The sequence below is a fragment of the Micromys minutus genome (genome assembly GCF_963924665.1).
Source record: "Micromys minutus genome assembly, chromosome: 1".
In the NCBI taxonomy this organism is placed as follows: domain Eukaryota; kingdom Metazoa; phylum Chordata; class Mammalia; order Rodentia; family Muridae; genus Micromys; species Micromys minutus.
In genome coordinates this window covers 224,221,380-224,244,579 of record NC_137969.1, presented here as the reverse complement: position 1 = coordinate 224,244,579, position 23,200 = coordinate 224,221,380, and the positions used below count along the sequence as shown (strand labels likewise).

The 23,200-nt window shown below is 39.4% G+C and overlaps 1 protein-coding gene across 1 annotated transcript in view; it reads right to left on the bottom strand.

Moving 5' to 3' along the window:
• RAD51B (RAD51 paralog B) overlaps positions 1-23,200 on the bottom strand; it is a 489,070-nt gene that overhangs the window by 347,602 nt on the left and 118,268 nt on the right. The gene's annotated exons all lie outside the window — the stretch shown is intronic.

Here is a 23,200-nt window from a genome sequence, read left to right as displayed (position 1 = left end):
GGGCCACCAAATATGTCTAAGAGTAATTGTTCTCAGGTAGAGATGATTTTTGTCTCCCAGTGGGGTGCTGTTACTGCCATCCAGTGGGCAGAAGCCAGGAAGGCTGCTAAACACCAGAACAGACCCTCTAAGAAACGATCCAGTCTAATATGCCAACAGCACCAGACTCTGTAGTTAAAAAAAGCAAAGCATTGTCATGGTAACAATATTTCAAAATGTCACTCAACATTCTGTGTGTGGTGTCACATGATTATATCCCTAGTGCTTGAGCCACCGATGTAGGAGGATCACAAATTTGAGACCAGAGTGGGCTACACTGCAAGACTCTGTCTCAAAATAAACAAGTGTTACAGCAGTGTGATCACGGACAGCAAACCCATTTATCTCCGGTGTAGGAGAACTGACGGCTCCTCTTTTCAATATGAAGGCTGTTAAGTTTCTCTGTCATCAAAGGAAGACAAGAAAAATTAAGCAATAACCTAGAGCTCACACGATCAGAATAAAGAAGAGCACAACAATGTCTGACAACAGATTGCTGTGGATGGCTCCTCTCTTCCCTACTCACACCTCGTCACCATAGACACAGTAACAAAGACCTCAAAAGACACAGACACATGCGGTGCTTTCTCATTGCTCCTCATACCTTGTGATAACACAGAGACTGTTTATTCTGCTTGCTGCCATCCATTTAGTGTTTTTATGAATAAACTACAACAGCACAAAGGAGCAAATATTATTATCTGCTGTACTTCTTGGGTTCCCTTTCCCCAAGATTAAAAGCAAGTATGTAGAACTTTAGATTTTCCTTAAAAAAAAAAAACAAAGTAAAAATCATAAATCAAAATTCTCTTTTTTCATGCTGCTTTTCTCCGTGACAAAAGAAGAAATATGCTGTCTAAAACTACTGCCACCAGCCCAGTATCCTGTCAAGTTATATCAGCCCTCTAAGATTTTTTTTCCCATTTATTTCCTAAGCACTACATTTTAAGAAATAAAGCTCTTTGTACAAAATAGGGGTGTGTCAAGACAGCAAGAGTTAACAGAACAGTAAGCAAACTCGGGTGGCCCAGCATCACAGTCTCCCCCGCTTATTGTGACTATTTCTTTGGTGCTTCCTACATAGGACACAGAGCACTCTGCCGTAGGCCAGCAGTTCTGTTCATGTCTGTGCTGTCTGACTACTGCACCCAAGCATTGCCTTCAGAACATAGGTTATGAAATATACCAGCTGTGTCCTGTGCAGGGCCATTTGACGTAAGCGGAATGGTAATCTCAGGACTGAAATCAAAGTAACGCTGTTTTGACGGTCTATAGTCAGCTTACACTATACACGGAGGTGGTTTGTGATTTGTCACTGATTAGCTCTACCTAATCAATGACAGTTTCCTTCTCATTACTTGCACCTCACCCAGTGAGGTTGTTTCCTCTAACTGACATAAAAGCCTGTGTAAGAGGAATCAAAATCACAGGTTAGAGGTTGAGACTTCCTGCTTTGTCTGTAGGTGTTGAAACCGATGATTCCAACAACAAGCAACAACACTTCAGATGAGTTCCCTGAGGAAAGGGATGAGACCTGGCCAGGTCAACAGTGTCCCCTCTGTTGCCAGATGTCTACATTCAAACACTGTAGAGGTGTTAGGACAGAATAAATATCCGTTTTCTTTTTCTATGTATAGGTGTTCTGTCTACATGTATGTCTCTGCAGCACCTGTGTACCTGATTCCCCCAGGGGCCAGAAGAGACCAGAAGAGGCCATCAGATCCTTTGAAGCTGAAATTACAGTGGGTTGTGAACTGATTTGCAGGCTGTGGGAACTGAACTAAGGAACTGGTCCTTTGGAAAAGCAACTAGTGCTCTTAACCCCTGAGCCATCTCCCATCCAACATTTCTTGATACTAATACTGTGAGCCCTGACTAAATGTAGAAAATAAGTTAAAAGGGGAAAACTAAAGAGAAAGCAATATTAATAAATGAATGAATGTCAGCAGGTGTCCATTAAAAGAAATTAAGCTTCATTCATACTATAGACATCTCAAGAAAGAGTGAGCAAACATTTTGTTTTCAGGTTCTACTGTTTAATGAAGATAATAGTATAGGGAAAAACAAGCAAGGTTACTTCGAGCAAGCAGTGGTATAAAAGAGGAAAACTTTATATTTATTTTAAAACACACATATGAAGTATGTGTAGAATGAAATGCAGGAGACCAGTAATTTGAGATGCCTATAAGGAAACTAACAGACTTGCTTAAGAACCAGAGCAAGCAAAATGGCTCTTTCCATGCTTAATTTAAAAACTGACACTTAATTTTCAAATTTTAAAAACTCTGCTAAGAGTATATAACACATAACTGACCTTTAAAACACATGCAAGGCAGACTTTCCGTCTTGAAAACTCTCTGATCAGGTCACAGAGGTATTTATAATAAAAAGAAGGCAGTGCTAAGGTGGAGCAGGGTTGCTGTTCGAATGTCAGGTGGCCACCATCAGTCCAGGTATGGAATGCTTGGTCTCCAGCTGGTGGCAATATTCCAGGGGGCTGCTGAGCTTTAGGAATTGGAAGCATGGCTGGCAGAGGTGAGTCAGACGTGGGTGGGCCTCATAGTTACAGTGCACTTGGATTGTCAAAGCTCCTGCCTACCATCAGCTGCCAAACTGAGTCCCACCTTTGCTATGACCTCCATGGCCCTCAGCCACAGTGGACTGCTTTTACCCAGTATGTGATCACAGCAGAAAGGAAAGTGTGGGATACGATTAAAGACTGCTAGGAAAGTTATTTTCCCTTCTTGTCAAAGAGGAAAAAAAAAATTAGGATGCCTTATCCTGGACTTATCTGTCCATTGTTACCTTCTGAGGTTCCCCCAAAGACCTGTAATTTCCACAGCTGTCTGTCACTCAGATGTCAGCACAAACCTCAGGGCTGGTGTGCCCAGTGCAACACAAAATTCAACATAGACTTTGGAAATAACACTTTTCCTTTATAATTCAATGTCTATTATGTTAGGAAATACATACCTTTTGAACAGACATGGATACATAGTTAACTTCTATAAAATAAGCCTTGACCATAGCTCTTCTTCTTTTAAATGACACCTTTATTATTTAAGGATAGAGAGTGTAACCTAGTCACAATTCCTATAGCCACAGCTAAAGAGGAGTGGAGGATGTCTTTCTGGACTAGGACTACAGCCCTAATGGAACATTCTAAGCAGCATCTTAGGAAGCATTTGATTCTCTGTCCACCTTCCAAAGGAAAACACACGCACACATACAATCAGTTATCTAACTCAATTTGGCCATCCATGGAAAACACTTTTTAGTGCTCAGATAACAGTACTAAACAAGTATGTCCTCTGGGTATTTTAATCTAGAACAAAACTTTCCAAATTCTACTGGCCATATCAAATTTTTATCATTAACTTATAACTATAATCATTTAAACCTGTCTTCAAAAACCAGCAAGATGGTGACTGCTGGTACAAATTTTGGGTCTTCAGCCAAGTCCCAATTGCGTCATACAAAGGGTTGTGGACAGTCTTAAACATGCTTATGTATTACTTTGGCTTTGAGTTTTGGTGTAATTCTATCAGTTAATACTGTCTCTAAGTTCCAATGTCCTCCTTTCTTCTGTTGAAGTTTATCTGCAATTGCTGTGATACCTACCAGACAGACACTTACTATTAAGCTATTCCCTCCCGCCAACCCCCAGGCAATATCAGACAGACAAGGCATATACATGCTTAGAATCATGGTGAAACAACTGCTTTTCAGATTAAGGGGGAAAGGTGGGGGGGGGGGGCGTCAGTTGATGTTTCTGAAGAGAACCCACACTGATAGCAGAAGCACTTTCAGAAAGGGTGGGCATTTTCTGAAAGTAAATCTTTGGAAAGCACTCACCTTAAAACTGGTCTCCCTCTCAGACTGGGAACACCCTCTTGCTATGTTCTTTGATAGTGTGGGCCTGGGAGTCCAGATACTCCAAAGCAAATGCAGCTATTCAAACATTTGCTCGTATCTGAAGATTACCTTGGGTACTCAAGTGCATTATGAAATGTGATTAGCACACTTTGATTTGGGGGAAAAAAATCCAGAGAAGGAAAAGAATGTAAATAAAGGAATGGAAATATATATACACACATTGGACATTACGGAATCAGACCTACAGACAGAAAATAAACAAGATTAAGTTGACACATGTGGGTTGGAAACACTAGCCCATTTATCCCTAAGGTCCCGTGAAGTATGCGAGAAAGCAGCTCTCCATATTCCTTTGTAAATGAGGAAGTCAGACAGAAAGTGGACAAAAAAAAGAGCATCATGGTGGGGTGGGGTTCCAGGTTTCATGAAAAGGACTGACTGAGAACCACAAGGACACATCACTTGCTGCCACTGTACTGTCCCCACATGGTCCATAGAAGCATCCCATTGGCTGTTATTATTACCTGTTGTTGAGAAAAATGTGTGGCCTTTCTAATGACTATCAGGTTATAAATAATTAAGACTTTTATGCATACAAAATAGAATTTTGGTTAAAAGATATAGGCAAAAGGGGAAAAAATATAATCTTTGACTTCCAGGAGGTTTGTGTGTTAGGAAATAATGTAAGTGAATGCAAAGGATGATAAATGTAATCTTAAATCTTTATGGAAGCAGAGGGGGAAGGAATAAAATCAGTATCAAAATAAACTGTTGAAAAACTACACACTTGAAAAAATTATTTTTTTCTAAAGTTGTATTAAGGCTAGGGAGATGGCGCAGTGGTTAAGAGCATTAATTGCTGATACAGAGGACAGGTTCAGTTCTCAGAACCCATGAGGTGGTTCACAACCATCTGTAACTTGAATCCCAGGGGATCTGACATCCTCTGATAGCACTGTCCACATACAATGACATGCCTCTGACAGCATATATGCCGGCAAAACATTCATACAATAACAGCAAATTTTTAAAACAAGAATATTTTTATTGTATGTGTGTGCGTGTTTGCTTGCACGCATGCCTATGCACTATGTGAGTGCCTGGTCCACGGAGGACAGAAGAAAGTGTTGGCTCTCCTGGAACTGGAGCTCGGGGCGGTGCTCAGTGCGAGCTTTAAACAACTGAGCTTCAAGGAAAATCTTTTGCCTTTCATGTTTTTATTGTAGTTTGAATAAATAATACTGGACATGGTGATAATAAAAGAAAACAAAATATTCATATTTCATTTAACATACAGATGAGGTAATTCCAAATTTTGACTTACACAATTAATGATATTACATCTTGCAACCAATAAAAGAGGTAAAAACACTACCATGAAACTCTGCTTTCTCAAACACCATGTATGACTGAGACACCACGTATTGTGCTAAAGAGGCACTGAACCCCATCACTGTGTGAGAAGGAAATAGGAAATGTTAAATATCATCAAAAGCTCAGTAGGACTGGCAGACATTTGTTTAAATGGTAGAGCATTATGCAAACCAAACAAAGAATTCATTTCTAAGCAAAGTTTTAATATAATTTAATAATGATTGGCTAAGATTACATGGGATAAACAAAAGGTACTTGGACTATAATTTACCTAGAGATGTTCCAATTAAACATGCCTGAATTGATCTTTCCTAAAATTCTATTAGCACAGTGGAATGTTAGTAAAATATAAACAGCAGGAAATTATGTATTAGACTCTAAAAAAGAAAATGATTATTTTCAAAGAATAGAATCAGAACTCTAGCTACCAAAACATTATTTTCTACAACCAGAGAAACTGCCAAACCAAAACCAGAATAATACATTAACTCCTTTGTGATATTAAAGTTTAATAACCATTTCAAACAAATACAGGATTTCAAATACACCAAGCTATAGTTAAATGCATAGCCTGATAGAGCCAATGGCCTTTCAGTTCAAGATCAAGTATGTCTTGCATCACAACTAAAGCCAGTCTCTTGGGAAACGTCCCAGAATTCCCTAAGTCAACTACGAATTATCTTTAAAGGGTTCTAAGATAACATTGTAACGAGACAACTTTCTTTACCCCTATCTGAGAAGGTAAAAGAAAGGGGAAGGATTTAAAGTCTAAGATACATGCCATACTATTTTTACTTTATCTCCCTGTGTTGATAAATGACTCACTGACACAAAGTATTAAAGCTGAAAGTGAATCAGAAATGATAGCTTTCAAACCTAAATACATCTTGGAAGTGGATATAAGAAATTCTCACTTATTCAATTAGAATAAATACATCCTAAAATAAATTAGATTATATAATAATACTACATCATTTGTGACATACTTGGGCTATGGATAGCTCATGGACATTTACAATGTTTAACTTTTATATTATTCATGAATAAGAGCAAGCATATATTTTGATGGGATATATTTCAAGCCACACAAGATATATGGCTTAAATCGGAAATGTATCCTATAGGTTCGTGTTTGTTTGAGTGGAGGAGAGGTGTTGTGCACGTATGTGCAGGTAGCTGTGGAGGCCAGAGGCATCGGATTTTCTAGAGTAGCAGTTACAGGTGGCTCTGAGTTGCTGAACACAGTTGCTGGGAACATAACTCTAGGTCCTCTGCAAGAGCAGTGCATGTTCTTAACCACCAACCATTACTTCAGGCCCTGGATTCATTTTGAATGCTTAGTCCCCATCTGTGGTGGTATTTTGGAAGGCTGTGGAGTCTTTCACCGATGGGAAATGGCTAAGAGAAGGATGTAGGACGAGCAAGCCTTTGAAGTTTATTGCCTGGCCCTGGATTCCAATATGCTTTCTCTGTTTCCTGGTCCTCAGCCATGTGAACAGCCTCTGCCGTACATTCTACCACCGCTGGCTGATCTACATCACCACACCTCCCCTGCCATGGTGGTCTTAAATCCTCTGAAACCATAAGCCAAAATCTACCTCTCTTCCCATAAGTTGTTTCCCACAAGTATTGCGTAATAGCAACACAAAAGGTATTAAGAAAACGTATAACTCAAACTTCTCTTTGGTTTAAAAGAGAAAGTTGGAGCTGGTTGCAGTGGTGTGCTCCAGTGATCAGTGCATGCAGCATGTGGAGGCTGAGACAGGAGGACTGCCATGAGTTCAAGGCAAGCTAAGCTACAAGGCAAGGTTGAGGTACATGGTAAGAGTCTGTATGGTAAGAGTCTGTATGGTAAGAGTCTGTATGGTAAGAGTCTGTATGGTAAGAGTCTGTATGGTAAGAGTCAGTCTGTATGGTAAGAGTCTGTATGGTAAGAGTCTGTATGGTAAGAGTCTGTATGGTAAGAGTCTGTATGGTAAGAGTCAGTCTGTATGGTAAGAGTCAGTATGGTAAGAGTCTATATGGTAAGAGTCTGTATGGTAAGAGTTTATATGGTAAGAGTTTGTATGGTAAGAGTTTGTATGGTAAGAGTCTGTTAAAGAGTTTGTATGGTAAGAGTTTGTCTCAAAATATAATAAGAAAAAAATAGGTGGGCATTGAAATTTTTTTTTAATCTTAAGCTTATGGTTACCTTTTCAGAATGATCTATACAAATATTACATGTATTTTTAATTGAAAAATGATAGTTTTAAAAGGCAAATCTGTTTAATACTAAACTTGGAACTTTTCTAAAAGCTTAATGGAGCCTTACAAAAAATCAGTAGGCTGTCCTTCTATATGTGAACCTAACACAGATGAGACTAAAAAATGATTGTGAAAAAATGCAAACCAGGAAGCATGTGGCACACTCTACTTTCTGCTCATCATCCAGAATGGCACTGTGTGTTCTACAGTCACAGTAGGTCACACTGGTGATCTAAAATGGTCAGACAAGCCAATGCCTAGCCCTACCCCACCACTGGCATTTGGGAAATGTAATAACTATCTGTTGAGGTCTAGCCCATAACTTACTCCTTTTATCCCTTAGAAATCCTAACACTCAGACAAAAACCAATCCTACCTCATTTTTACCCTATTGCTATGGCATGCCCCTGGACTTTGACCATAGCTAATTGAAAGACAGACTCATGTCTTGAACTTAGAAAACCAGATTCAACTCCAAGGCACTTAAGTGGGTGTAAGATGAACCTCTACTGGCAGACACTAAAGCAAAATGTTTTGTAGTTTCTTAAGATGTTTTAGCCAGTCATTCTCAACCTGTAGGTCATGACTCCTTTGGGGTGCAACAATTCTTTCACAGGGCTCACATATCAGATGCCCTCTATATCAGGTACTTACAAAATCACAGGTATGGAGTAGTAATGAAAGACTTTTATAGCTGGGGTCACCACAACATGAGAACTGTATTAAAGGGTCACTCCATGAGGAACAGATTGAGTACCCTATATATGTAATTCCAAAATAAAAATGAGCAAAATGTTCGTTTGTACATAAGGCAATAAATGACAGTCTGTTTTTACAGAGTGCACTACGCAGGGATCTTTTTAAAGAAGATGAAAAAATGACTCAGAAATGCCACAAATTATCCTAAACAGAGAAGAATCCGACACATTAGGATATGTATTATTGATTCCATTCTTGTGGGAGTCTAAAACTGACAAAATTTTCCTGCTGTGATCAAGAAGGATCCTATTGTTATCTCGGGACAGGGTGGGGACTATAGCACAGAGGCCCAAGGACATTCTCTGACAAGATGGGGACATTTTATAATTGATCATGGTGGTGGTCATGAGACACACATTCCTCAGGGGTCAGTGGACTGCAGCCTGAATTGTGATGTCCCATCCCAGCACTACAAATTAAAAACAAGACAAAACAAAATCATGAAACCTTGATTAGTTCTCTTGGGCTGTTAGAAAGCAGCATTCTTGGCCCTGCTGTGCCCTCCAGGTTCCTGTCCATCACAGGAGCTCTCCCCTTTACACAGCTTCCACCTTTAGAGTAACCAGGAACACGTGACACAGCCAGAGACACACCCACTGGAGTCAAATCAGCAGAGCATCTGATCTCAGTAGTCAGCCTCAAAACTATTAGCTATGTAAACCTTTTTTTAAAAAACTTACTACCAAACCTCTTGTATTTCGTTATTATAAAAGAAAATGGATCAATACAACAAGTCATGTACTTTTTATCAAACAAAAGTAAAAAAAAAAAAAAAAAAAATCCTGCTCCAATTAACTCATTGAGAGACAAACACACACCCTTCTTTCATTGTACTATAAATAAAAGGGAATGCCACATAAGAGTTAAATAGGACATATGAGTTAAACATGTCCTTAAAGCCAAACATAATGGTTTGTGCCTCTAAATCTCAGTACTCAGAAAGTCGAGGCAGGAGGATTACAAGTTTAATTAAGGTCAGCATGGACTACACAGCAATGTCCCAACCTTGAGGTGTGGGGTAGGAGGGTTACAAGTCCAAGGTCTGCTGAGCTACATAAGATAAAAGATCAAAGGAAGGGAAAGAAAGAAAAGAAAAGGAAAACTAAAAAGTGATCTGGTTGACAAAATCTAAAAGAAAATACTATTTTTAAGTTGAAAAGATTGTGGGTTTTCTTTGCATCATTTACTGTTTTTAGAGTTAGGAATGCAGCAACCATCAGTGGCTCTACTGACCGAGAGAAGAATGCAAAGAGCATCCCAGAGACTCTGGAAGAGTCTCAGTATTAAAGGGATAGTACATCCAGACTTCCTTTTCAAGTGGTTTTAAACATGTTTGACATATTTTATGTGTTGGACAAAAATTTTAAGACTGCCTAACTTTATAGCATGAGTCTGATTTCAAATCCCATCTCCTGTATCCAAACTAATTTGTAAAACTTCTCAGAAAAATTATACACAACTTTAAACTTCATTAAAGCTGCAAGCATATGTTTAAAAGTCAGCAAATGGCATTGAAAGCATGTTTACTAAAGTTTCCATAAACACACTCTAGAACTCAGAAAGGCGGGTCTGCTGACTATGGTGAAAGAGTCAAAGGTCACCAGTGATGGCTTACATCTTCTCTTGAAAGCCTTCCCCTTTCTTCTTCTGCTCCCTTTTAAAGAGCCATCTTACAGTTTTTGTTGTAAAATAAGTTTAAACAGCTCCCACTCAGACCTAGGGTCATTCAGAGCATTCCTGTGTTTGAGCCTACTCCACCCAAATTAATCAATATTTCCTCAGCAAACACTGGGATTTGGTACTGAGCTGAAAGAAAAATAAGAAATGGCTTTGTTAACTGGAAGGAGCTACAGTACTGGAAGCCACTTTAGTGATGTGTTTAAGGCACTTTTGTAGGTCGTTGAAGGTAGTCCCCAGCTCCTTACGTAGTCCTCTCCCACAGGAGCCAAAGCTGATCTGCATGACCACTGGGGTCTGATCATAGTGATGGTGTAGCTTCCAAGATCTCTTGGCATTCTGAGTCTACAGAGCCAGTACCATCACTGAGCAACAACACACCAGCATGACCTCCCAATACGCAGAATCTTTAAGCTGTGGATGACCACAGTGGTCATCTGTATCTCACAACTCAGCAAAGATACAACCCCAGAAACACCTGTCCAGAAATGTTAGGGCTCCTGAGTACTGTCATCCTGTTTACATAACATGTGAGAGCATTTCTTACAAGCAGTAGATCACACAAACAAGAGCCAAAAAATTAAATCCTAACTTTTTAAAGATTCCTACATCTAGTATAACTTACTGATTTTGGCTATATTACATGACTTCTCTTGATTAAATGCTTCTGGGGATAAGAGAGTATCTATTTACTTGTTTATTTACAAAAGAATGAGTGTTGGAGAAATCTGATAATTCTTGATGATCTACATTAGTTTAAATTGTTTACTATATACATTTTGGGTAAAATTCTTTATCATTAAGGGCAAAATTGTCCCGAAAAGAAAATAAAATATGTTTATGTATTCGTATTTACTGTATTGGATATGTGACAGGAGTTTGCCTTTGTTTTGTTTTGTTTTATAAGCTGGGGGTGAAGCCTAGGGCTCTACCACCAAGTTACATCTCAGCTGTCCCACCCGTCCTCCCCACCCCAAAAGCTGGGGTTACAGATCTGAATCACCAGCAGTTTTTAACATTAAGTATGAAGAAGATATTACAGATCACTTACTGGTTCCTCCATATGTAGACCAGCTTTTCTTCACTTGACAGGAACATCTGTCCAGTCCTAACTTGTTGAGTTTAGAGGAATTATAATAATTTACTGCTCTCATTGAGACCCAACTTCTCCAGATTCCTTGTAACTTAAGTTGGGGGAGGGGGAATAAACTCAACAGGAAGACTGGTGTTTGGTGTGGGAGATGTCACCTTCCCAAGGTGTCCTGCACAGTGGAGCACTATTATTTTATACAGAAGAATTGGAGAAAGAAACCTCTATGGATTGATATGAAATAATTTAAAGATGCATTATTAAGTAAAATCACAGAATATCACTCTGTGTAAAGAAGATAACAAAAATCAAGAATATGCTCCCATAAATATAGACACCACGAGGAGAGACAAGCACAGAAGAGTAAGAACAAAACTGAAGTCACAGGATGAATGGCAAGGAAAGAAGCAGCTGGTCCTTCTCTGAGCACATTTCCTTGCACAGAACCGTTGATGTAAAATGAATAAAGTGTAAAATGAAGTCTAAATGGAAACCGGAAATGAATGAACCAAGTTTTCACTGCAAATAATAAAGCCATGCAGGAAGCAGCAGGGACTAAACACTAACTGGGGTATCATTTGAAAAAGTAAATGCATTATTACAGTGTGCACATGATGCAAATGTATAAATGTGCATGTGATAGCACCAGGTGAAAGCAGAGGATCTGGAGTCCTCAGTGGGCCCAGTGAAACCTTCATCCATCCTGATGTGCCTGGCACTCCCATAAGGAGGCACTAGCCCAGCCCAGTGTCTAACAGCTGACAAGTGTCCTGGTGACTTAATCCAGACCTAATTTTAGAAGTTCTAGGTAGGCTGAATTCAAGCCTCTACTCAACACCTAAAGAATGTTGTGATGAGCGTCACTATCTAAATATTATAAAATTCACTTCCTCCCTTGTATGCTTGTATCTAGGCATTGGAAGAACTAACACTAAACAAATGTTTCCCTATAATTTTCAAAGCAGCCTTTACGCTGATTAAAAAAAAAAAATGTGCTGACATACTAAACACATTTTTTAGATAATGGTTTTAAATAATGGTTCAGTTAAAAATATTCCATTCTTCAGGAGGATTGTTCTATTTTTCCCTTTAATATTAAACCTCAAAAACTTATTAAAATGTCTGGCTTTCTCTCTGGCATTTAAGACTCATTTACAGATGTCTCCTGAAACACAAGCTCAAAGACTTTACGATGCCCATCTCACCCTGAGAGGAGATGATATTTGTAAAATACTTAATGGCACACTCCAATTGCTCAAACTAAGACCCAAAAATACTAGAAAAAAATTATCAGGACAAGAAAGTTTATTTAGCATTATTTCAACTGGATTATATTTACATAGATAAATATTAGAAAGAGGGCCCTCAAGAAGGCTCAGTAGGAAAGGCACTTGCAGCCAGATGACTTTGATTTGATCCCCTCAACCCGCATGGCAGAATAAAGAACTAAATCTGCAAGTAGTCCTCTAACCTCCACACACAAGCCATGCACACACACACACATACACACATACACACACACACACACACACACACACACACACACACACACACACAAACACACACAGAGAGAATGAATGAATAAATGAACAAAACAAAATTCTCTTTTAAAAATTAGAAATAAATACATCAAGAGAAGAATTCAGGTTCCTGCCTGAGAGAGTGGCCAATGATGCAGAAAGGCCATGCCCCTCTGGGTACCTTGCCAACAGCCCATCAGTGGAACAGCCAGTCCAGCACAGGCCCTGGTTTTTACTGTAAGGAAACACACTCGGGTAGAGGTTTTACCAATGGGGCCAGAGGTGGCATCAGTGGACTTCAAGACCTTTGTAGCCAATCAGAGTGTGAGTGTGTCAGTGTCCTACCTGCAGTAGCAGCTATGCCATCTGCACATGGGCATGGCCACCCTAGTGCCTTAACAGGGTTTAAGTGAGGTGTTTGATTGAGATGTTGGCTTCCTGCAGGCTCCAAATCAACCATCAGCCTGTTCTTAAGGAAGCCACACCAAGTGAGACCACAGTCTATATGCTGATCTGTAGAGCCGTGCTGGGGCAATGAACAGCTAAACTCCAACCAAAACTGTATCCTCACAGCCTCACAGCACAGAGTAGAGGACAAAAGCCACCCCTTTGGGTTCCAGGATGTGGGCAACACAGGCTCACCTCTGCCCACACCACCGCTCCACACTCTGCTGTGCTGAGCCTAAACTTCATGCTTGCTAGGTCCCAGGAGCCCTGCTCCTGAGTATGTGGTTATCATAATTGCCTTTTAACAGGAGTAACATTTCCTATTTTTCTATACATGCAATAGAGCCCCTAAATCTGAAAATTTGCCGAGTAGCACAAGCTGGAAAGAAAAGAGCACTAAATGGACACCGTAAATTGTAGTCACATATGTATATGCGCATACATGGAGCAATAGTAAGTAAAGAACAAGGGAAAGGAAGCACTGGGAGCTAGCACTCATCCTGGGGAAGAGGCAGCTGCTCTTTGTTTTTCCTTATTCTTTTCACATTTCCCACAAAGCAAATGCCTTTCTTCAATAATCACTATTTGCATAACTGATTTTTCTTTCAAGACTTTACCCATAAGAGGAGCGGGTGGGGGCATTTCCTGCCCTAGCAAGTATAGACTGACAGAACTTTCTCTCTCTGAAGCCATGGCTCCCTCAAGGACAAGGCTATCGCTCTTCTGGGGGAATCCTATTTTCCTTCTCTAATACCTGGTCCTTCTTCTTCTCCAAAGGCTGCCCAATTGCTATTCTTCAGGGTCTTTGAGAATGACCATTTAAACTGCACACACAGACATAAATAGACTTTAGGCTTGCTTCATTTATGTAGGTAGGTATTATAATAAAATCTTCAGTGCTGAGTATATGATGTGAAATATCCTTTAACACTGTTGGGTAAACAGGAAAAATTAAATACCACACAGGGAGACAGAGAGAGAGAGAGAGAGAGAGAGAGAGAGAGAGAGAGAGAGAGAGAGAGAGAGAGGGAGAGAGGGAGAGAATGAGATACAGGGAGGATAATACTATTATCCTTAAATTCTTTTCCTCAAAAAGTTGCAGTGCACTTAGTATAAACGCTGTGCTTAAGCTGAGCCTTGCCTTCATGTCACCTGATGCACTGGGAAGTATCACTACTTAGGCCCATTTTAAAACCGAAAACCACAGAATGCGTAAAGGTCTGATCCACTGAGAAGTATCAATAGTACCATTTTTATACTGAAAACCACAGAAAATGTACAGATGGTTTTCAATGTTTTTTAGAGCAATGGTCTATAAAGCAACAAGGAAAGCCAGCCATTTCCCCAGAATCTTTCCTCATGATGCGATGTGTGAGCTGAAATTTCCACAGGGCACAGCTAAGGCTAGTGAAGCTCCCCTATGGCAACACCAAGGAACGAAAACAGGAAAGTCTGCTTCCGGACTTCAAGAGAGAAACAAACCCTTTATATATTTCTTAAACTCATAATTTTTCTAAGTGTTATGAAGAGACTACATTGTCACCCTTGAGGGTTTGTCTGTCTTGCTCTTGTTTCTCCAAGTCCATGTAACACAGGCCTGACCCATGTCACTAGTATGTACTGTAGAAGAGCAATGAATACAGTACTGATGTCTTTTCAAATATTCACTCATGAGAAGGCTCTTCTTCTGCACTGTAATTTAAAAGGCAGATGAGCAGACCACTTCAAAATACCAAGTCAATATGAAAATCTAAATGGAATGCCCCTGACTTACAGTCTTCGTTAGTTTTAGCTAAGGAAGCTAATGGGTTCTACCATAAAGTAGCATTCAATCTTAGATTGTATATTAAAGAATCAGAACACTTGAGAATTAACTGAATTAAAAGCAGAGATGATTTAATCACGCCTGCCTATGACACAGGCACTGTGGCAGATGGGAAGCTCAGGACAAAAGCTGTGTTTAAAATGTCACCAAGCTTCTCAACTGCAGGAGCCCAAGCCTAAGGGCTGCTACACAGAGTAACAACCCATTCAGCATTTTACTTTGACTCACTGATCCACCCTTGCCTTTCAACTTCATCAAGCTGCACCCACTGCAACAGATTACAATTGAATGTGTAAACTCCATATGCCCTAATTAAGTTATAATTGATAAGAAAGAAAAAAAAAAAAAAAAACATTGGTTAGGGAAAGAAAGAGAAGGGATGGGTTATCACCATTTACCAACCTGTCAGTTTGAATACAACCAGGACAAAAGGTTAAAAAGAAGATAGTTGGTATCTTTTCATATGCCGAAGTCAAATGCATGTGAATGTAAAACAGACCTAAGGCTGACTCTATAGATCACTTTTCTTCTGACCAGCTAAATCAGAGATATGATCAAGGACTTAAAACAGACTCTGCCTTTGGGGCATTTTAAGCAGTTTGAAGAACTCATGGACTGACATAAAGAAAATCCTCAAAAAGACCCAGATAGGCTGAAACCTTCACCTCCCAGAGTGACGTGAACAGACGGTACCACCCTCTCATGGAACTGAACAATTCAGAGGTACGATTTCCTGATGCTTCTGGCTGGCTAGTTTCAAAATAATCCCATCAATTTGCACAAAATACTTCCTTCTGCTAGAGGCACATCTGAACTGTTCACTGGAGCTGCTGGCATTGCTTTTCCTGAGATTGCAAATGAAGGAAGCTGCAGGTGATCAAGAAGAAACCAGCCTCTTTGCCTTGCTCCCTTGCAACCTAAGAGACAACAACAAGTTGGGCGCCATATTGCACCATGGCTTTTGTGTGTGTGTGTGTGTGTGTGTGTGTGTGTGTGTCTTTTAAAAGCTTCTGGCTTAATCCTCATTCATGAAGTTGCACTTGCTTCTTCCTTTCCTTCCAATGGTAATGGGCGTCACCTGTGGCACCTCACATCCACTCCAGTGTTATCAGGTTCTGTCCTCTCACAAATCCTTACGTTTACTCTCTTTGCATTTTGTCTTTTTTTTTTTTTTAATTCTTATTTATTTCTCTAGAAGGGGCTTGCTCTAAATTTAGTTGTTGAAAGCCTACTTAAACACTATTGCCCAGGATCACATATTAACCCTGAAACTTTTCGAAAGGTTCAGAGACCATACCAGAGGGGTTTGCCTTTGTAGACTTCCCATGATGGATTTGGGAACCACTCCATAACTAAATATTCTAACTTCCAAATCTTACAGAAAATATGTAAAACCTCTTCCAATATTAGAATGAGGAAGCATAAGAAACTTTAGGTTACAGTCCTAATATTTCTCAGTCATCATACAACCTTCTGAAGGCAGACTTTAATATCATGGAAATGAATCACCAATTAAATTCCACCCAATATATTTCTGAGCTAAAATTCAAAGAAAAGTGCTTACAAATGCAATGAGAGTCTGCTGAAGCAAATACAAATTCTGGCATGTTTTGCCAAGTCCTAAAAAGCAATGGTCACCTGTGCTTGGGAATATCTACATGTCTCTTGGTTCCTTTTTACTCATGTGTCTGTGTCAAAGATCAAGAACCACCAACCAGAGAATTAATAAAACAGAAACGTTGGGTCAGTGAACTTCAATCTGCTGAACTCTCTCAGAAGAGTCACGCTGTTGGGAAGAGTTTGTTGGAAGATTTTTCCCCCATTCAAAGAGCATATTCTCCCCGGGATTACCTCTCCTCCTGCAGGGCTTACCCACATCCTCACTATTGTGGTTATTAGAGCAAATCGTTGGTGCTGAGAAGGTGGCTTCCTCCATCTTAACAAAACCATTCAAGTCTTATAGTCAGTTAATCCCTGGAAGGCTTTATGATTCCACTCCCTGACATGTTTGATAAATATGGAAATTGTAAAAATGTTCTGACTTGTTAAAAATGTTTTCAGCCTTCTTAAAGAACGCTTTGGCCCCAACATGCACAAAATGATGGCTTGGCATGCCTAGAAGCTTCCATCACCTTCCCTATTATGTATACACTGACAACCCTCGAAGCATAAATAAGTCACACTTCACAAAGAAATGTTTATTCTATGCTCTCAAGGGAACTCTCCCTTCTTAAGGAAACAAAAGTATGGCAGAGAGGAGGGAAGAGGGTGTGTACTAAAAAATGTGGTGGAAAGGAAAAAAACTCACTTCTAAATGATTTCGAAATTGAAGACCATTAAAAAGAAGTCTGGGCTTAAGAGAGGGGTGTGTCGGAGTTGGCTAATAAACAAACCTCTCGAGTCGAAAATGACTGTGGTAAGAAACAACTAGACTTCTTTGTTTCTTGCTTTACAAAATATAATGAATAATAGAGGGATTTTTTTCTCCACTGTTCTGATGATGAATACAGTTTTCTTTCAGTGCTTTCTTTAATTCAAAGGTATTAGCTACCCTTTAATTCCATTCAACCTTTAAAACATGAAATGCAATATATATATGACTGTAGATTTATGTTAAGGCAATAAATGATTGGACAGTGGAAAGGTAGGTGGAGAAAAGGTAGGAAAATGGAAGAGGAAGAGAGATTGAGGAAGAAATCAAGATGGAGCTGGGGAAAGCAGACCTGGATCCTGGTGGCTGTAATTGGCAATAGGTAGATAGGAATATTTTTAGGGATTCTATAGGTCTTTTATCTCATACAGAAGGGCAATTTGTGTCTTTGTCCATTGGATGTAATCTTATGGTATAGAGGGTTTGTGGATTGAGAACTGAATATATAAACCTGAATGAAAAGCTACCAGGCTTGGGAGTAATGTTTGTGACGGGCGGTGGAGGAAAGAAAACGCCTGGCAGTAACCACCACCCGGGATAGAAACAGCAGGGCAGGCAGAGTGAACCACCAGGGAAGGGAATTATGCGGAGAGTTCAGCTTGCAGACCAAGTGATGGAGTCCGTGTGCTTGGCTCCACACTAGAGTGGCGTCTGTGGAATAAGACCGCAGGGGACCATTAAAGAGATAAGCCATCTTCTTGATATTTACTACAATGGATTACTACTATCTACTATAAACACACACACACACACATACACACATACACACACACACACACACACACACACAAATGACCAAGAAAACAAGCCTTGGTCTCAGGAATAGGCCTGATTTCTATTCTCAAATACCTAATCATTCCTGAGACAGAACAAACAACTAAATAAGTAACAAGAAAGAGGGACTCTAACTGTACAGACCTACTACAGTGTCCACAGACCCTGTGTATACAGGATTCAAAGGAGAACAATGAGGAGACCACAAAGACAATACACTGATAGAATCCTGATGGAGCACTACAATCCTTTAGAAATGGCAACAGCAGCATCCATCACAGACACTCAGCCTTCTAATGTCCAACACAATGACTGCTTCCAGAAGATTCCCATTAGTGGTTCTACCATCAAATTCCTCAAGCTCCGACCATTTCCAGAAGACTGCATTTATAGGGCCTACCAAGCCTGCTGATTATGTAAAACATGCAATTATGAGAGAAGCAGAGAAAGCAAAAGTCAGAAGGATTCATAACAAAATGAAAGCAGGAGCTGAGTGTCAGAGAACCGGAGGGCAACAGAGCAAGGCCACCTCAAGATGACATATGTACTATCATACCTTCCAAGAGGGCTGGGGTTTGCTCAGAAGTAGAATACCTGCCTGCCTGCACAAGGCCTTGTATTCAATCCCCAGCATTCAGAATAATAATGATAATAATCTAAGCTGCCCAAAACACGCCCTTAATATATTTCTTCTATGTGTGGCTGAAGACGTGTTCTTGCTGATGAGTTAGAAAAATGAGAACAAATGTGTGCCAGAACTTCATTCATCCAATTGCTCTTAAGATGGCCCAGTTACTGTTCATGACTAGAAAGTAGCTTTTAATCACTGAAAAACTATTTTCTCAATTTTGTGATATTCATAAAATAATTAGCACATAAATATGGCATTCACTTAAGTTTAATATCCACTATGAACATTTTCCCGCATTACTCTGAAGACAGGAGAACACAGCTAACAGTTCCTAAATTCACCTTGCTGATTTCTAAATGTAATTACTTCTACCAAGGTTTACTGAAATGCAAGCATGTCAGTGAACATGAAGCTATGTACGAAAGCAGAGTCATCAATACAATTATAGTATTTCTAACAATCTGCACCCACAATACACACAAATGATTTCAAATGAACAACTATAAATAAGATGTAGAAAGATAATTACAAAATATCGATTATAGAGTACTATGTAGACTATCATGTAGATATTTAGAATAATGTATTGAATGGCATGCTTTTATGTTTTAATATATAATGATAACCAACTCACACATATTTTGAAAGTTTAATCATTAGCTTTGAGAGACCAGAGCAGCCTGGTGTGGACACACATTAGCTGTGAACCACAACCCACATACCAGATTTACATGCCAATTTTGACTTCTTAAAATCTAAGACTCTTGAATGAATCTGGTAAATTCTGCGTGCTAAAGAGATGATGGTGGTAACAAAGATAAGACTATAGGTGTCATAATTCATGTCTTAAGGTCCTAAATTTCTATTTAATTTGAAAACTCAGGAAACATGTCTACCTTCAGGCTTTCAGGAAAGCAAATAATTAAAGCACCTGTACCCACATCTGGGAGAAGAGTAATGTGAGCAAAACATCCTGGTCTAGGGAGTGAGGACATCAAGCTAAGAATAAATGCATTTACATTGATTTTAACAAATAAATGTATCAGAAAGTTTTAATTTGCTAAGGGAACAAAAATTAAAGAAGCAGTTACTTAAAACACATCATAAAGAGGTTTTCTCCAAGACAATTTTCAAAAATGTGCTTTTGATGTCATCATTATATACCAATACCAACTTTTTAATTTGTAAAAGATAAAAGAGGAAATTACAAGCAAACCCAAAGCTATTTCACTAATCCTTTTAACCAAAGTAAATCACTCAGTGAATTAAAGAATTTATAATGCATAAAATAGTCATTTATAATGTTAACTAGTACTTTTAAAGACTTTCAAACATGAGTATGCACTGCTCTGGCAAACCTTTGAAAAACAAAAACCTATTAAGGCACTCCTAGTCCCCTGGAAAAGTTCAATTACCTAGTTTATATTACAGGGACGGAAAGTCAGCCACCTTCATTGCAGGGAGGGCAGGCTTATGTGACGACTTTCCAAAACCTCCTATGAAGTCTGTTGGGGTTGTTTATTTCAGAAGTAGGTCTTCAAAGCTGAGGAAAAAGTTTATCTCTACAAGATGGAACATATGGAAAGGTTTACAGCTGTCAAGTCTATTACACAGCGAAACAAACACGTGGAGGAACAGAAGAGAGAGGAACTCAGTGAGAGGCAGCCACAAACTCAAGGTGCTGGAGCCTCATGCAAGAGTTTATAGGAAGAACAAGACTGAAGACACTCACAGGACATGAAGCCTCCCAGGGCTGCAGGAAACGGAGGCAAGCCAGAGGCTCCATTGGTCCTTTTCCATTGTAGCACAAGTTTAACACAGAACTAATTTGAGAAAAAGTCATTTAAATAGGAAAGAAAAGCAGTACCAAGCATTATGAACACTAAAATCATTACTTCAAAAAAAAGTGAGAAAACTAAAATTTGAAAATAAACTACTTTGAGAACTATTTTATGACAAAATATGTTACAAGGCAAACTGGCTAGCAATTTTACAAAATTTGATCTATAGCAGTGGGGATTAATGAATTAACTTAAATTTTAATCTATTTTTGTGATAAAATGTAGAATTTTAAATGGGGGATGGGGAAAAAGGACCCATGTAGATAAAATGTCCAGGTAACTAATTCTCAAATTTTAAACGCTGCCTTAAAATTCTCATTTTGTTGTGGCCTAGTTTTGGAATATATATTATTTCAAAAGTCTGGTTTCCATACATGAAATCTGAATGCAAAAATCAATCAATCAATCAATCAATCAATCAAACTTTCCTTAGCAGTGATCTGAGGAAAAATCCCAACCAAACCAAGCATAAAGTCAGAGAAGTAACTCCCCAGAAGAGCCCTCCCTGCCAGATGCTTAGCTCAGTGCAGCTGAAATGAGGCTTCTGCTGTTTCTTTCAGTCCTCTAAGCAACAGGCAGAGAACAGTACACAGCAGCTAGGCAGGGGGCAGGCTCCCACACACCCTACATGCCAAAGGCCTGTTTATAGGAAGGCCTGTCTTTTGCTCCTGAAGCCTAAGGCCCAGGACGAGTCTCATTACACAGTCTATTTCTGCCCCCTCATTTGCCTTACTGTATGCTCCAAGTGAGAAGATCTACCTGTCTACACTTGGCTTTAAAAATAGTCACATGGTACCAGAACAATGAGAGGCTACAAGTAACACACATGAAAGCTTTGATCTCTTGGTGGGGCATTCTGACACAAAGCAGGGGAGCTTTGAGAGATTGTGGGAGACACCAACGGTGGCCCAAGTGAAATGCTAGGAACAGATACCGCTCACGGAAAATGCCTGTTGACCCTGCTTGGTTATTTTCTAGATAAATATGGTCTTTGAAACTAAACCCACAAACAGCCATCTAGATCTTATCTCATTTCCACTTTCAATAACATCCACTTAAGCCCTCCCTACAAATTACAACTTCTGAACAAGTAGGAGACAAGCAAAGAAACTAGACTCGTGATTAGAAAAGCAGAGGAAAACCAGGGTGCGTTATTCCCAGATCCCCGCTTCTTACTTTAGAAGAATTAGAAAGTTACTCTTAAGTATCCATCAGGGCTCTCTGCAGCCCCCTCCTGCATCTTTCCTGAGAAGTCATCACTGCGTCTGCCAAGATTTCTTGGTGGGAACAAGACTTTGTAAGATGGAACAATTACACGTAATTGAAACTTAGTTTCTGGGCAGATGCCAGTATTTGCATTTAAGTTATTAAGGGCTGGTGCATAGTGTTTTCCGTTGGATCTTCTCTCTAAAGACTCTCAGGTCTGTAATTCATATAATTTCCATTTTTAACTATGAAGGTATAATGATGGCAACAGCTTAGCTCTTGTGTTCCCTAAAGTTTAAGTTACAATGCTCCACACATCTTAAATGGCAGGCACTTAATAAGCTACTTCATGACAAGGGAACAGCACTGACAGGAAGTGGGGAGATAGAGAAACTGTGTTGATTGCTTGCTGTTGCATGCTGAGCTCTGGATATATTTTTCTCATAGAAATGGGATTATAAATGGCAGCTAGGATCCCTCCCTGGAATAGTAACATTGTACAGTAATTGTAAGGAAATCCTCTTCTTGCACATTAGTATTCAACAAGAGAAGAAGACTTGGGTAGTTCTTTTAATTTTTATATCTCATTCAAGAGTGGAATTTAGGTTGGTTCCTTTTGAAAAACTATCTTTATTAACATTTTGTAAGTATTTGATTAACTATATACAACAGGAGCACTTCGTTTGATTGGCATTATAGAACTGGCATCCAGGTATGCCTAGGCATGGGGCCTGTCTGGAGTGTGGTGGATACACCCAGTGACATTCCATTGGAGAAAACTGAGAAAATACCAACTGCTGTTACCTTCTTAGTTAAGGGTGGGATGTCTGTCCATTTCCCCTCTTGGTGCTGGAACCCTGTCTGGCTTGAACTATGGAGGTCTTGTGGTATTGTTTCACTTTGCTTTGCTTTGGGCTTTTTGTTTGTTTGTTTTTGCGTTTTGATTGTTTTGGAGTTTTTTGTTTTGTCTTAAATCTTAATCTTGGTCTTAAAGATTCCCAAGCTATGGAGAAGTGAGGCATCCGGGTTCTCCAAAGACAGACCCTTACCAGAGATGAATATGAGGTAATGGAATGGTGTGTCCTTTCTCCCTGGGTGACTGTGAGTGAAGAATTCCCCTTTGGGGACTTTAAGGTGGAAGGTAAAAATTGTGTCTTTATCTTAAAACTATACATGACTCATATTCACTATCCCCATAAACTTATCTCTTTTTCACGTAGCTCTTGATAGGGTTATATAATCTCTTTTCTTAGCAATTTTGTAGCTAAGCAATGCTTATTGAGGTAACTAACAATCAGGTATGGTGATACAACACAGGCCCATAGTCCGGGGGACGAGGGGGATCGGGAGAACAAGGCAAGAGAGTCATGGATCCCAATCAAAGCCACCCTCAATGACCCTCCCTCTCATGAAAAAAAGTAATAAGTAAAAAGAAGCTGAAAAAATTTAAAAAGCAAAACTAGAAT